This window comes from Habropoda laboriosa, unplaced genomic scaffold (genome assembly GCF_001263275.1).
Source record: "Habropoda laboriosa isolate 0110345459 unplaced genomic scaffold, ASM126327v1 scaffold440, whole genome shotgun sequence".
In the NCBI taxonomy this organism is placed as follows: Eukaryota; Metazoa; Arthropoda; class Insecta; order Hymenoptera; family Apidae; genus Habropoda; species Habropoda laboriosa.
Genome location: NW_017100710.1, coordinates 404194 through 421319, shown reverse-complemented (window position 1 = coordinate 421319; position 17126 = coordinate 404194). Strand labels below are relative to the sequence as shown.

Here is a 17126-nt window from a genome sequence, read left to right as displayed (position 1 = left end):
GAATTCGCGTTTTTTCTTTTGATTCTTTCAATTTTTCAATTGCATTACGCATTATTGCAATAATTTCTATCGTTACATTTGTATGTATTCAACGTTTGTTTGTTTTAGTGTCGTGAAATGAATTATATTACACATTTTCTCTATTCACACTGAATTTAAAGATTATAACGATTAAAAATCAAGTTGACCTGTGGTCATTTATCAAGAATAATCATAATAAAGCTGAAATTATTGTGTTAAATAATTTTTTTAATACGAATTAGGAATTTATTCAACGTTTGCTTGTTAGAATAGAACGATAAATTTAGTGTAAATATAGAAAACGTATAATATAATTTATTTCATGGTATTGTAACAAGCAAACGTTGAATAAATTCCTAATTCGTATTAAAAAAATTATTTAACACAATAATTTCAGCTTTATTATGATTATTCTTGATAAATGACCACAGGTCAACTTGATTTTTAATCGTTATAATCTTTAAATTCAGTGTGAATAGAGAAAATGTGTAATATAATTTATTTCATGGTATTGTAACAAGCAAACGTTGAATACATTTTTCATTCGTGTAAGAAGAATTATTTAACACGATAAATTTAGCTGTACTATGGTTATTTTTAATCTACGACCACAGGTCAACCTGATTTTTAATCCCTACGAAATTAATTTAACCACGAGTAAGTAACGAGAACGCTAAAACCTATGTTTCCATTGAAGAATATTGTAAAAACGTATAAATTGTTATATGCAATGTTATAACAAATTGTCGGAAGTATAAATTTTTAATAAAATTGTGAAAATTGATAAATTATACCGTGTTACGATATCGGAAATCTCCCGCGAAAATCTCCCGCGAAAATTTCCCGCCTGACCTAACCGACGATTTTGCTAATGACTTTGGGGAGAGGGTACCGCAGGTATATAAGGACCCGCCGATGTCCCGCGAAATCATTTACCCTTTATACTGGGCCCTAGACACTTCGCGGCGTATTTTGACCTGAAGGTTCTGAGATGTGAATAGAGTGGTCGGGGGCTACTAGCTAGTCTATGTCCACCCTGTACACACTCAGCCTTCTTGTAACACTTGTATACATTAGAATCAATTAGAATTTCTATTACTAATTATTAAACAAATTTTAACAATTACCGGCACTCGCTAGGCACGTAATATCAGACTTTAAATACTCGACTTCGAACTTCGGTTTAGTCATAATTCTATTAATGTTATAATAACGTATAATTTATTAATTTTCACAATTTTATTATTAATTTATACTTCCAAAAATTTGTTAAAACATTACATATTATTATTTATACATTTTTGCAAGTTTCTTTGACAAATAAGTACGTTTCAACGATCTTATTACTTTCTCGTTGTGAAATCAAGTTCGGAGGATTAAAAATCAGGTTGACCCTTGGTCGTAAATTTAAAATAGCCATAGTGAAGGTGAAATTATTATTTTAAATAAATGTTTCTATACGAATTAAGAATCTATTCAACGTTTGTTTGTTGCAATACCGTGAAATAAATTGTATTATATATTTTCTCAGTTTAGACTGAATTTAAAGTTCGTAAGGATTAGAAATCAGGTTGACCTGTGGTCGTAGATTAAAAATAGCCATAGTGAAGGTAAAATTATTACGTTAAATAATTGTTTTTATACGAATTAAATATTGATTCAACGTTTATTTGTTGCAATACCGTGAAATAAATTGTATTATATATTTTTTCTGTTTACACTAAATTTAAAGTTCTGTTTACATGTTATAACAATTAGAATGTAGACGTTTTGCCGTTTCACGGTTTTTCCTCTGTTAATTATGTGTTTATAAATCATTTCAAACTAAAGCAGCACCATGCCCACCCTTAATTAAACCGTCTCAGTAGTTTACCGTAATTAATAATCTATTTTCGGAATTTATACGAGAATTTTTGAATTTTAGTAAATACTAGAGTCAGTGCATCGCGTATTGAAATAATAGCTTATACAGATAATCTTTTGAAATTACTCTTAATTAGGGAAAATCTTGAATCTTGTATGGAAGATGAAGATTTTCAGGAAATATTTATTTTTCAACAATGAATTTTTGTTTTATCGATTAATAACGTACGAAATGATTTTTGGAAAATTTTCTTCGTTTGAACGTTCGTTTAAGGTTCGACTATGATTATCAAATCTCTCGAAACACCGTAGAATGTTCAATTTTAAAAGTAACTTCTTCAATTTTTGGATAATCTGGGTAACGTGTTAGTGTTGACGATACACTTTCGAGTATAGACGTTAAAGTTCATAGAGTGGTCGGGGGCTACTAGCTAGCCTATGTCCACCCTGTACACACTCAGCCTTCTTGTAACACTTGTATACATTAGAATCAATTAGAATTTCAATACAGTAGACTGAATAACAATTCATTTTAACTAATACCTATTAGAAATTTTCCTTTTAAAACAAATATAAATCATTTTACCAATTACTGGTACTTGCTAGACATTTAATATCAGACTTTAAATATTCTCCTTTCGGTTCTTTTAAATACAATCAAATAATTTCTTCAATTATCGATACTGACTTGGAATACTCCGCTTCGAATAAAATATTTCGAAATTATTTGGAAGGTTTAGGAAATAAACATTTGAATTTTAGTCATTGTTGTTCTTCACACTTGTCGAATAGGATATTGAAATGACTTTGAGAGGTTGCTTAAGGAAATTAGTTTGAAATTTTTCTTTCAGTATTTTTCATATATTTTCTCTGATATTGAATTTTGTTTACTAATAACTTACCATCCACCGAATTTGCATGAGTTGCATGTTAAGCAGTTAGTTGATTTATTATTGTATATTGTGAGCTGATTTGGAATGAGAGCACTACACTCGTGCACTATGCCCACCCTAAATTAAATCGTCTCAGTAGTTTACCGTAATTAATAATCTATTGTCTGAATTTATACGAGAATTTTTGAATTTTAGTAAATACTAGAGTCAGTGCATCGCGTATTGAAATAATAGCTTCATCCCTAGTTCGTTTATTATTGAATATTTTTACGCGTTTAACTTATGCTTCTCCCCAATTCTCGTAGCGTATTTTATTCAAATTTTCTTATATTCTAGAATCGAGAAAGATATTACGCATTATTGCAATAATTTCTATCGTTACATTTAATTCTAATTGTTTAGCAGCTTTTCTGCTGCTATCGACCCTACATTTTACTGACACTTGTCGAATCGACCCTAAATATCCAAAGCGATATATTATGAAATTAAATTAATTACTCAATAAGTTTTAACATTAAATTCTTTCCTCGATGTGGCCATGGTGGTCGTCAGTGACTGGAGTGCGTAAAATGTTTAGAATAATTAAAATAAAATAAATGTTGTCAACTAAGAATTTTGAACGTCATAGCTATCTAGACATTATTTTCGATTGAAAAAAAAAAATTATAAAACATAATACTATAATCCTATGCTTAAAATGTATTTTCTTGTGGCCGCCTAACAGCAACCTGACAGGGTTAATAAGTAAATGTTGTTCAAATTATATCGTGTTTGATATCATTTTCATCAGAAAAATCTCAGCAATATGTTAAAAAAAATTCCAGATGAAAAAATGTAAAATTAAAGAAATTATATTTTTCTATTATGATTTGTGGAGCCGTGAAATCTTGTAAAGGAAACCGACTGGTGTAGCGTTACACGTTTGACTGACTGCGTGCGAGATAACATGTTGGCAGCAATGACGCAGACCTAGGCGTAGGACCATCTATACTGTCACTTGACAATCCAAACTTACTGACTCTTGTAGAGAATTTACTGTATATCTATTTTTCACTTTTCCAACGTCCCGAAATTGCTTACACGTTAAAAGCCCATAGAGATTAGTGTATATATTGAATAATACCATCCGCTCGACAAATCGATTTCTGTATATAATTAGCCCATAAGATCTAGGCAAAGCAGATTAATTCCCAGCTCTCTGAAACCACCAATCACGAACCAGAATACTCGTGAGCTTGAAAGCTCCATATCTGCATTAACTTCTTGGCACACAGCTGTTGCTATAAATCTATTTTAACATACGCACTCAGGATGTATATTGATAAAGTACATTTTTAAGATTTTTTCTCCTAAAACTACGTTTCCTTGTTTTTCCAATTCATTAATATACTTTACATCGCGTTACACATGCATTTATCGCTAAACATCTCATTCGTTTCATCGAATGATCATGCACTCTGCCGTTTCTCCTCTTCCCTTCAAGTCTTCCCTCAAAAAACACGCCAAATTGAACAAAAGAGAAAAGAAAGAAACATAGGAAGAATTTAACCCTTCGAGTGCTCACAAAAATGTGGTCAAAAAGTGCAAATTTTTTTTTATGTCTTGATTTACTTGTGAATAATGTGAAAATATATTTTTATTTTTTCTTATCCAATTTTTAATTTGTAGTCGTATTGGTTGGAGTTATTTTTTGGTAGCGTGCGCTCAGTCGATTATTGCCTAAGAAACCTATAAATTTTATTCAAATGAGTTTGTTTAAGCTGTATGCATGTTATTTTTTTCTTTCTCCCTTTACCTTTAGAGTAAGTATTACCTGTAATTTTTTTTACCTTTAGAAGGTAAAAACGCCTTGCCGGGAATATCCCGAGGTTCGACCGCAAAGAGTTAATAATTTCGACAAAATATAACAATTTTTGGTTCACTATACAATTTACAAAACAATTATTTTCAAAAGGAAGAAACCTTAACAAATCAGTGTCAAGGATCTGGCAAAAATTTTCTATAATTAAATATTCTACTGTAACTTTTTAAATTTCTCTTAAAATTCTATTAAATCCCATATTTGACATAATTTACCTATGAATGCATTCCTTTTCTGATCTTCACAATGTTATACCCTATTTGAACGTCTTGCAAAGTAAATTTTAAGCATTCCAGGTTACAATTCAAAGGGTCAATCGAATACTTTAATCTTACTTAAACACGTACTGTTTCTATTTGTCTGCCATTTTGGTGCACGAAATGGTGTCAAGGATCGAGCCGGGTGAAAATTCGTGTCGATGGAAAATCAGTGTTAATAGCATAGCTCGAGTAACGAGACGATCGTTTCAGGATCGAAAAAAATATTTAGTTCAGCGACGCGGTGACGAATGGTGGATTGGCATTGAAAAGGTGTGGTCCGTGGTTAACTTGTTCAGAGTTGGCGAAACGCCAGCCGTTTCTACGCTAAATCGAAGATCGGAAACCATGTTGTACGAAATGTGACTATTCATCTTCGTGGCGAACACGTGATGTCCGTGGTTAACTTGTTCAGAGTTGGCGAAACGCCAGCCGTTTCTACGCTAAATCGAAGATCGCTCGATGGTCGTGGAAACCATGTTGTACGAAATGTGACTATTCATCTTCGTGGCGAACACGTGAGAGTGATCAGTTTCTGCTGGTACAGAGGAGTGGTGGGGAATTTTTCTTTCACGATGTAGCATTTGACATGATCAATTGTCTACATTAATGGTTTAACCCTCTCCAGGCTAATGATTCCATTTATCATGTACTATTTTTGCATTTACATATGTGCTGTATTTCTCTCCTTAGACGTTATTTGATATGATTTCTTTAGTAAAGTAAAACTATTTTTACAAGTGGCCACACTGTTACATTTGGTGAATTTAACTAATTGAAAATTATGTTGGTAATAAAGAATTTTCCCCTTTTTGAAGGATTTCATTGAATTGGGCTAGTAATAACAATTGTTGAAAATTTTGTATATATGGAAAAATGTTTACAAAGTCTTTAGTTCGTTTTCATCAAATAATTTTAGGCACATTTTTTCCATAAAATAAATAATTCCTTTTCATAAAGTAATTTATTTGGGCTGATATATAATCTGATTTTGTGTTCGAACGAAAATTCATAATTTTGATTTTATAATAACGCAAACTCAGTGTAAAAGTTATCTGTCAATTATAAAATGAAGATTGATTGGAAATTATTCGCATATATTGAATGTTCCACGTAGAACAGATTTTGTCGAAACATTTATTCAGCACAATATTGGTATTTTAGTGTTATTATCGAGCCACAATTCGGCATGAATATTGAACAGGACAAAACTAACTTGCGAATATTCGAACGTGAAAATGATGAACATTATGCGCGCAGCGAAGAGGCGAAATCGAAAGCGTTCGATTATGCGGAGACTGGGAGAGCGATTCGATTCTATTCAGAGCCCGACAGCCAATTGTTCGGGATCCCTTTATTCAGAACTTGCAGATTTCCCCGATGGTCAAACAATCTTAATAAATTGAAAATTAAACGAACCGCGGAATAAATGCTGAAAGGCGGGCCACGTTGTAATGAATTTTGTTACGTTAAATCACGAACGAACGAACGGTATCCTCTCATCGAGTGAACTTGCTCCAAACGCTTTCAATCGGCGTAATTAACTAATTAATTCCGTTAAACGAAGTTTCATGGAATCAAGTTGATACGTAAACATCGAGAAGCAGAATGTCGATAAAATATCTTAAAAACGTGTATTTTCCTCGACGCAATGTGGCAGAATTGCGACAAACTTCCGGCGATAATGATTAGCGATTCTCTTTCGTACCAGGGTCATTGTTGATGTTGAAATCTAATCAATAACGTGGAATTCACTGTTTAATATAAAATAGAATATATTAAGTCATACCATAAGTAATGTCGAAGGCGAAAAATATTTTTATGAAAATCCAAGGAAATATTGTATTATAGCGATGACATAATAATCTTACCAAAAAAAAAAGATAGAAAAAAGTTGTGGGATGAGGAGGAATTTACGTATTGTTTTTTATCGAATTTAATAGTTCGTTGGAAATATTGATCTAAGTTAGAAAATTCGACACGAACTTTTATGGGGTGACCTAATATTTCTCTTCCGGTAGAAATAATCTATAAATAATTAATTAACGAGACAGTTATAGTCTAGCGATAATTAACAATCATCTCGAGAAATATTGTTAATGTTACGATTTGACTTAATTAGCCTGGTGATTTCGAGAAGAAAGAACTCGTTGATAAATTCTTCATTTCACGAATCTTCGAATTTAGTTCAAGGTCTCCGTCGAACAGTCGTCGCGTTATCGACAAATTTGCATTTTTATCGTATTATATTTGTCACAGAGATTGTCTCGATAGATAGTCCACTTACATTGCCAGTACAGAAGCTTTTAGCAGCGTAAAAGTGAACATTTTCATCTGATAATCTCTACTATCAGTTTTATCACTTCTTTATTTTTTATTACTTGTACCATTTGGAATGATTTATATTCATGAGAATGATAAAACGAAAAATCAGTGTAACTTCGATAATCTCTCTTATCAGTTTCATCGTCTTTTTTATTTTTTATTATTTTCACCATTTGGAACGATTTAAAATCACGAGAATGATTAAACGAAAAATCAATGTAATTTCGGTGTTGAAGGCTCGCGAAGGATTTTTTCAATTGAATTGTCAAAATGTGTCGATGGAGTTCGACTGAAAATGGCGACGGGGAATCAAGCACGGAAATATCGCGCGGAGTGCGGACAAAATTGGAACGGGTTTCTTTTTGCGGCACGAGGCGGAATTTAAAGAAATATCGAGCTTCTGAAAATAAATCGCGGGCGAGTGTTTGCGTAACATAATTCATTTTTAAAAATTCTCATCGCTGAATCCTCTTATCGAACCTTTTCCTGCACGCGTACTCATCGCCCTCCACAAATTCAAAGGCTTACGTTCTATTTTATCGGATGTTTCTCCGCCACTTTGTACCAAAATGAATTTATCATTCTTCGTAGGTAGGTAGAACTTTTTCATGATCCTAAACTTGTTAGATTTTAAGCTTGTGAAATTGCCGTTCCACCGGTTTTCCAGGGAATCTAAATATTCGTCGTATTTTCAAATTTTTCGAAATATCATGCTGTCCGTCGTTGGAATCTCTATACACAGGGTGGGTCACGTAAAACAGGCTACCTAATTATTTAAATTTTTTTTATTTTCATACGTAATTTAAATGATTTCGAAGGTGTCTCTACTTTCTTCAGCAAAATGATGCAAAATGATAAAAATAAGAGAAAAGTGTCAGGTAAACATAACCTCAGAAATGCTTGATTAAAAAAATGATAACAAAAGTAGGAAATAACAACGGACATACAGCATTGGCGTTAGTTTCATTTCAAAGTGTCGCCTGTTCTTATAAATGAGCCACTCAGAAGTCAAAATGATCAACTCCACTTTTTCACATACTTCCAATTTTAACATCAAAGCATATGCTTGGTGTTTAATTTTCCATAAATAAAACAAATTTGATGAATTTGATTTGATGGAGTTGGTCACTTTGGCTTCTAACTGGCTCAAATATCAGGACACTTGCCGAATGTGAGACAAATTTAAATAGTCGTTAGAAAGTTATTAATTGATCAAAGAAATTATTCAATCTGGAATCTCCTTATCATTGCTTACATATATCTTTATTAATGTACAGGGTGGACCGCGTAAAGTAATCGAAAATTGAATTTACTACGGTTCGAATTTCTAATTGATTTCCTTTAATTTCTCCGCGAATACATCACAAATTCTTTGCATTAATTCTTCACGTGTATTAACTTTTGTCTGATAAACCTTTTCTTTTATTGTTTCCCACAAGCAAAAATCCAGTGGCGTCAAATTGACGCGTGAACGAAACCGCACATTTTCTTTAAAAAACAACATATTTTACACTGTTGACTTATAAATGAAACTATGTGATATTATATATTTACATAAAATTTATAACAAGCATAAGTGGTGAAATTCGAAATGCGTGAAAATGGCGCGTCCCGTAAACCTAGCGTTAAAAAAGTACCATTCACTTTTCTCCTATGAGATTTTTCTGTAACTGTACCTACCGGTAACGTAGTTATACTATGTAACAATTGCGTGGACCACCCTGTATAATAGCTGAACTGCAACTTCGATCGATGTACACGTTCTTCGTCGATCTGCGAAATCAAGGGAACAACGAACATTACAAGGCGCGACGAAATTTCAGCCGGTGCTCGAAACTTTGATTAAGTTCTGGACCACTTGTGCGCCTTCGTCAACACCGTCGAGTGTCTACGTATGCTACGTATTAACGTTAACGCTAGTAATAACATAGCTAATAAACGGGCCGGAGGGAACGTGTATTTTCGTAACAACGGGAATTACGCGCGAGATTAAGACGATTTCAAAAAGGCGATGTTGATAATAATCGGAGCGCAGCAGCTACTTTGGATTAGGCAAGTCAGCTGTGGAAAAGCGTTCGTTGGATGTTTGTCGAGGGAAACCTCGTGAGTGATACGTTTCAGAGATTAACCCTTGTCTATAAAACGAAAAAGGTTCGCGGTTGTTTCGTAAAATTGTTTGCACGAATGTTTATCTTGGAAGCGTGTCTCGACGTAGAAATGTCGGACAAATGGGGAAGCGATTTGACGATACTTTCGGAAGAGGATGAAAAATTGTTAAAGGAAAATATAGAAATATTTTTCATTGTATAAATATACAATATGGCACAGCCTAATACAATATGATCCCTTGTTTTTCTAAGCTTTGACTTTCTTTGCACACTTTTCTTCCCATTACAATATCTCCCTCCTTTTCCTTTCTCTGCGTACCATCCATTTCCCTCCTTCCCCGTCATCTTCCAAGATTTTTGTATAGAAATTTTGTATTTTTATTGTATTTTTATAGAAATATTGTTAATTACGTTAACGTACAGACTCGAGCAAACAACGAGCCAGACTCGTGCCATAGCTTTTAGTCAAGATGTGATAAAAACAGTCGTACCGGTACCAAAAATTAATTTTAATTCTAATTTTCGATGTAATTTACAAAACTGAAGTTTACCAAATTTAATTAATCCACAATACATTAGCTTTTCTTTCTTAATACAGTGCTGAAACAGTTAGGAAAAGAAATCGCACGTTAACCCTTGTGTCGATAACCACAATTGTCGTCTATTTTATCGTCCAATTTTAATAGTTCTCTGATTGCAAAATTGTAAACTTGAAGCAAACACGGATATTGAAAGTCTGGCAGGATATTAAAATCTTTTACCGGGAAGATGGTATATTTGAAGTGAGAAAATGTGCAAAAGGGTACCCGGTTATTGGCATAAGGGTTAAGGGGTTGATACAAGGTAACGGCGAATTTTAATAACGGGAGCGTGGATATTTTGCAATTAAACAGTAGAACAAGTTTATTAAGTTCGCTGAAGTTGAGGGAAATACACGAGGGATTAGCGGTTAATTAATCCCATAAGGGAATGTTTCGGTATTTGCTCAAGTGTTATGACTTATTTGAAAAGAAGATTCGAGGAAAATACGGATAGGAATAAGGAAAATACGATTTTTGGGAGAGAAACGAGAAGTTGGTAGGCTGAATGGATTAATTATGGTTGTTCCGTGGTGGTTTCTCCCGACACAATTATCGAACAGTGAGAACATAATGTTAAGCATAGAATTGAATAGTTCTTTAGAAAATAAAATATACGAAGTAATAGAGCACACTTTTTATTTTTTGTGTCGATGAAAACATAATGTTAAGTGTAGAATAATTGAACAGTTCTTTTTAGAAAATAAAAAAAGATTATGTTAGAACACATTTTTTTATTTCTTGCACTAATATTTAAATTTTTCTGGTTTTCAGAGACCATCGTAATCCGGAAGTCACGTTCTACTTCATCAAGGATGGTTAATATGGATACACAAACCGAGGTGAGTAGATTTCTTCAGAAAATCTTCATTGGTGTTCGCGTTTTCTTCGAAGAAAGTCATTCCGCTGACGAGTGAGTCATTCGCGTATCGAGTGACGGAATTCAAGTTGTCCATTTGCGGTCTGGTATTAATTTCCAGAATGCTGATATTACACGGTGGACAGAGGCGAAACAGAACGCGCGCGGTTCTGTCCATAGATCAATTAAACCGCGGATTACCAGCAGCCGTTAAATTAACGCATAGTTAAACGCGTTGCAGAAATTTTGGCGCAGCCATTTTCGAAACTGGAACGGTATTATCTTTGCGTGGTATTTTTGGGGAACGCGAAAGTAACGATGGAAAAAGGGGAAAATTATTTTTTTTTCGTTTAAAAAAAAAAAAATTAGGTTAAAAAACGAGGTTAGGTGTATGGAACTGAGAAATGTATTTGAAAAATAATTTTTCTGCAATTTTTTACTCGGTTTATTCTGTCACTTTATTGAAAATAATTAGGAGGTTGAGATGTAAGGAAATTAAATTTAAAAAATTGTACTTTAAAGGTAATTTTTCGGTAATTTTCGGCTCGCAATATATTCTTTGTCACTTTATTGACAATAATTGAAAGGTTAGATAGAAGGAAATTAGATTGAAAAAATAATTTTTCATTTACAACACATTCCTCGTCACTTTAGTGAAAATAATTAAGAGTTAGGTACAAAGAATAGAATTGAACATTTTCATTTAACATTGTTATATCATTTTCCCAACGTGGTTCTATCATTTTCTCCGCAAAAATACTCGGATACTCGTGTCGCTGAATTAAAGGTATCGAAGTTTTCGCAATTTTTATGAAGGAAGAAGTAGGTGGAAAGAATGAAGTTCGATCGAACTTAAAAGTAGTTCTTCGATCTTGTTTCCTTTTGTCCAAGAAAAATTGTAACTCGTGCTGAAATAACGATACAGTTAAAACGACCGAGAGATACGGAAGTTAAAGGGACGAAATTGAAAGATAGACAGACGAGGGATGGTTGAAAAATGAAGAGGCAAAGGGTTAATAAAAACAATGATGTTACAAGGGTACCGCTGATTGGTCTGAATGCTTTTTATTCTGATTTGCTTAATCTCACTTAAAGCCTAAAATGTAATTTGCATAAGTGAGATAAACGAGCGCAATTATCGCAATACACGTAATAAAGGTGTACGATTGCATTCAAGCATGCTGGTTTTTTCGAGCGTAGTAATTATGAATTATTCGGTGAAAAAATATTGCAATACAAAAAGGGAGCTGTTTTGAGATGAAAAATTACCCGGCACTTTGCTAAGATTTATTCTTTTCTCCGCATATTTTACGATATATTTTTTCATTTATAAATTTCAAGATATGAAAGGTGAAATATAAAATATCGAAAATTAATTTTGCTTCCAAAAAGTATAAAATATGCCAAATTAATGTTACTTCCAAAAAATATATTAAAAGAAAAACATTTCAATTTTGATAAACAAAATAATGTTACTAAAATCTGTTACTTTTATTTCCTTTCGGAATTTTTTCGAGCAAACGTTATTCGTGTTAACTGCTCCAACAAATACCAATTTGTTTCGACGAATTTCCCGAAATTTTCATCGAACCAAACGCTGCTTCGATTAAATCGAAGAAATTTAAGACGCGAATAATTGATTGCAGTGTAAAAAATATAGCAGTTCTGGTATCGATAAAAAAGCATTATGAGCAACGTGATATTGATTGGTTTGAACTGGGACAATAATAGAACTGATATCGTGTCGATTTATCGTAGGTCCGCCAAGATGAAACTTCTTCCTTCGTGTAATAATCATCGGCAATCGTAGCCGTGTGCGAATTAAATGAGCGACGAGAATGGTTTCCCCCGGGCCGTTAAATCATACAGGGTAATTAACACAATTCACGAAAACGTGGAGTTTAGGATATATTGTTATTGGAGCGATGATCGTATTCCGTTGTAGCTTCTCGTGTTCGAGTTAAACAGGTCGTGGTAAATTCGTTTAGCGATCGTAAACGTCACGATTCCGTGAGTTATAATGTCGAGAAGTCCGTGTGAAATTCCGCCATTTCTATTTAGCAAAGTGCTGGAAATATTGGAAAAATTTCTGTGCTTCTGTTATGTTTTTTCATTTATTTCTGTTTTTATATCCGTGAATTTTTCAACGCAATAAAAAGAGTTAGAAATTGAAGGAATAGAATTGGATTGTTTAATGAGCTGTTAAGTTGTTTTATTAAGGAAATATTTTGATTTTATTGTTATATTGAAATATTTTAAAATATTGTATTAAATGAGGTTATTTGATAAGTTATTTTAATAGGGAAATCATTTTATTTTATTTACAGTAATACATTATTTTTACAGTAATACAAATTAGGAGAAAAATGATTTTTCTGTGTGAGAAGGGTGCAAGGGAGAATTTGACAGACCTCAAAAACTGAAATTTTTCAGGAGAAAGAAGATAAATTTTGAAACACTAAAAATGTGATACTTTTATACGTTGATATTTTTAAAACGTTGCTTTGGTGCTTTCTGTGTTCCCTGAAGATATAACAATTTCTTACTTGTGTAATTAATTATTTAACAAATAGTCAGTTGACTGTGTACTCGATTTAAAGAATTTTTAATAATTTGTCAATCGAAGCAATCTCATTTTCACATTGTTTGGACTAGTTCTTCTCCCTTCGCATGCCAACGTGGATAAAGCTAGATTTTGCAAGCTTAATTTCGTCAAACGAAGGTATTTTGAACAAAAACATGTGTGACTGAACCGGTTAAACGAGGGACATGACGAAGCTGCGTACAAGAAGGAACGTTAACGAGGAAACTCGTCTTCATTCATAATTCGTAGCCGCGAGTTTAAGTATGAATACAGGCTATGCTACTATCGTTCTTGTGCTCCTTGCATCTTTCATGCTTTCCTTTTCCCCTTGTCATCTATACTCCACGACGAAGCACTTAAGAATATTACGGTTTATTCTGATCGCGTTATAACAGTCTTGTGAATCTTTAGTAGGCGAGTCTCACTTTTGTTTACTTGTTTCAATAAAGAGTGCACGGTGTTTCGGTATAAATGATAATACGAAACGGTGAAAAAGCACGGGTAAACGTAACGTGGTTTTTCTCGGTGGTTTTTAGTTGAATTCTCGTAGTATTGGAGAAATTTGTTTTTCCCCCTTGTTATCATTACGTTTTTTTTTAAAGACATATCGTATAATATGATTCCAGTATTGTTTCAGATTTGAGCATTTTCTTGATTTTTGAAAATTATTTCGCTTTGTTTGATTATTTAAAGATACCGTTTCGAGGACTTTCACTAGGTTATATATAGTATTTTTACATCTAATTCACCATGTTATTCAATCTCTCCTTATTTTTGATTGGAATTCTCATATTATTAGAAAAATTTATCATTCCCCCTTTTCATGATTATTTTTTCTGAACGCATCTAATTCGATTTCAATACTTGTTCGACTCTTTAATATTATTTTGCTTGATTAAGTTATTTAAAAATCATATTCGAAGACTTTCACTACTTCAAGATTATCTTTCATTTTCCGTCTTTATTTCAACGGCTATTTAAAAATCTTCGTATTTTATTAAAAATGTTTATATTTTATCACTAAAGAAATGTGGCTTCCACGTAATAAGAATTTCGTTGTTTTCATCGAACAGAAGATTCGCCCTTAATTTGCAAAGTAATTTCCTAGAGGTGATACGTTCCCGGAAGAACATGCATTTTGCATACATATAATTTCCATGAGCAGTACTCTAAGTTGAGCATTGTTCCAGCCGAACGATGATCAGCGTAGATCGCCGATGCAATTAATAGGATTCACCGAACCTCTGTGTGTTCCATTAATTACATCGACGAAGTATGGTCAGCTCACTTTACAGATAGCGAACGTTGTCAGAAATGTCGGTATCCGAGAGAATATTCGAACGTGATTCCTCATTAACAGGAGAGTCTCTGATAGATGGTGATACGTGCATAATTGCATCGTGGCATGAGGCCAGTAGAAATTTCACGTCTGGGAAAATTATGTGAAATTTTGTCAAAAATTTGTTTCACATTAAAATAACGTCTCTTCAAAGAATTTTTGAACAGAAAAAACAAGAAAAACAATAAAATTCTTTCTACCACAGTCGTATTCATAATTTTTTCACGAATTTTTCCAGAGAATGAAAAAGGTTTCGAAGTCCTCTATTCCATTATCGTAACCATTTGCAACAGAAATTGTGTTAGAATTAAAAAAAAAAAAAAAAACAATGAAATATCGTTTTTATTCTCGCGTTATCGTCAAAGATATTTACAGGAATCGACTTTTACCACGTCGAACGGCGATTCTGTTGCCCTTCGACACGCGTTTCATCAGTCTTAATCGTAGATACGTTGGTTATCGCGAGAAGGGTATAAAACGTTTTATTTCTGCGGCTATAAAACACGCGAAAGAATCGATTTGTCGATAAAATGTAGCATTGGTAGGAATTTTACTTGACCGTATGTTCATAAGCTATATACCAGGCGGGAGGGTTGATTTCGCACGTGGCCTCATGATCACTCTCGATGAGTGACGGCCATTACGCCGCTTTTGGCAGCGATGCCTCGAGTTTCAGGTTAAATTGGTTCGTCCATCGTTGCCAGGATACCACCCTTAAAGTCTTCTCCTTCGGTAGTCAGTTGGAAATGATAATCATAATCGATCCGAACAGGAGACGTGAATTTTCTCACATTTTTATGGAGAAATATTCGCTTAAATTAGGCGGAAATTCCTACCGGAGGAAAGATGTTACTAGGATGAACGAATCTAGGGGATTATTCCTTAATTTTAGTCATTTTCAAATATTTAGTAATTTGGAATTTTATGCGTAAAATGTGTGAAATTTGATTTCAAGTTTAGCAAAGAAACGAAATACCGTGCGATTTTTGAAATAAGAAGTGTGAATTTTTATGCGTTTTGATCGATTTATGGTAAAGAAGGAGAACGATTCTTGGAATATTAAGATGAAAAGTGGAAAGGACACGAGGATTGAATTTGACTTTTCTCAAATTTCCATATCGCGATCTTCAATTCTGCTGTTCGATTCCTTCACGAAGGAAATGAGCCGAAAATAGGATTACGTCGGTATAGAAGGATGCAAGGATTGAATTTTATTTTTCTTTACATTTTCCTTTTTCGTAAAAAGAAATCACAGTACCCGCTATAATTTACTTTTGAATTACCGAGAAAGAAATGTATAAATAAAATAAAATACGATACTTTGTAAATGTAAAGAATTTTTAATTCGAAGAATATTTTGCATCTTACATGGTGTATCGATATTAGATCGAAAAAATTTGCGCGATAGGCATCGCAATCATGAAAACCGTCTCGTGGCTGAATCCCAAGGCAACATCTGACAATTTTACATAACAGCAACGGTGAATTTACGGCCGCGACGAATTGCTTTATAAATTATTCATTCGCTACGTGACAACAGTATTTGAAAGGGATAAAGATATACCGAAGAATGGTTTTCGATTAGGGAGTAAATAGAGGTAGAATGAATACAAACGACGAATTCAAGGTATGAAGCACGAAGCAGGAAGCGCGTAAGAAATTTTTGATATCGATGAAGTGAATGTTTCTTGCAAAAAAACAAAGAACACAGTAGAAGGAAAAAGAAGAACTCTGTATTACCAATATATCACAATGATATAATTTCGAAAAAATGGAAATATTAGGTAGATTATAAAAAAACAAAATTTTCTTCTTACAAGAAAAAAAATGCAATAGAATAAAATAAAATAATTTAATTCTGCGCAACCAATGTATCGATGACAATAATATAGTTTAAAAAAAAAATTGAAATATTATGTAAACTATAAGAAAACAAAATTTTCTTCTTACAAGAAAAGGAATGCAGAAGAAAATAAAGCTATTTAATTTTATGGAATAAAATAAAATTACTTAATTCCGTGCTAACAATATGTCGATCGCAATAATGTAATATTAAAAATGGAACTGTTAAGTAAATTATATATGGTAATTGTCATGGATTTTTTGAATGAGAATTACAGTGTCGTACTAACTCTTGAATTAAATATTAGAAATTAACCCTTCACCTAGAACCTGTTCGAGAAAAAAGAATATCCATTGTATGCAACACGAAAAAGTAAATAAAACGGTTGACACGATGATTAAATTTCTTCTTTAATTTTGTGTTCTGCATAAATTGCAATTTTTAGTGTAATTTGTCTTTCTTGAATTATTATGGATATGCAGCAATTACACTTTCGTTCGTAAGTACATATTGGGGTACCTATTGAATGTGAAGCAAACTTAAACAGTTGTTAAAAAATTATTATTTAATAAATTTTTAATATAACAAATTATTA

At 32.9% G+C, this 17126-nt stretch overlaps 1 protein-coding gene across 1 annotated transcript in view; it reads left to right on the top strand.

Moving 5' to 3' along the window:
• The window catches only part of LOC108577029 (calcitonin gene-related peptide type 1 receptor-like), a 213834-nt gene that overhangs the window by 31468 nt on the left and 165240 nt on the right, over positions 1-17126 (top strand). The window contains exon 2 of the mRNA XM_017940112.1: positions 10681-10748. The gene's annotated coding sequence lies outside the window, so the exon portion shown is untranslated. The remainder of the gene's footprint in view (positions 1-10680; positions 10749-17126) is intronic.